Below are 543 nucleotides of genomic sequence, written 5' to 3'. Positions count from 1 at the left end.
GATCTTTCTATTCTCTGTACAAGACTATTAATTTAGAACACTTTCATCTCCTAATTTTCACCTCCCTACTTTTCTCTCTTCCCAAGCACAAAGTTATTCATTGTTATAAAATATTGATGATTTTTATACAAATAACTGCTTTTAAATTATATTTAAATTAGTATATTTTTTAGTTGCACCCTATTTTGTAGCTATAACCACAAAAATCAGTGGTTAATCAGATTCAGTACTCTCTTTGGCCTTCTATTTCACAATATTCTTATTCTTCACTCTTAGTCTTGGTTCATGTTTCGGTGGGTTGAAGTAAATTTCTCCAAGATCATCAAAAGCACATATTTCTGAAATACTACATGCCCTAAATGGTCTTCTATTTTTATCTTTCCTGAAAGAAATTCCCCTAAATATAAAATTCTTTGCTCATAATCTATTCATGTTAAATTTGTACCAGTTTGTGGTTCTGAGAATTTTTGGTTTCAAATATCTTTAAGAATTTTATAAAAGGTATAGGCCTCTACATAGAAAACAAACATTCTTCTACACACC

The sequence above is a fragment of the Orycteropus afer genome, unplaced genomic scaffold, assembly GCF_000298275.1.
Source record: "Orycteropus afer afer isolate SDZICR_OR568_19922 unplaced genomic scaffold, OryAfe1.0 scaffold00170, whole genome shotgun sequence".
Lineage (NCBI taxonomy): Eukaryota > Metazoa > Chordata > Mammalia > Tubulidentata > Orycteropodidae > Orycteropus > Orycteropus afer.
Note: the sequence above shows the minus strand (reverse complement) of the source record.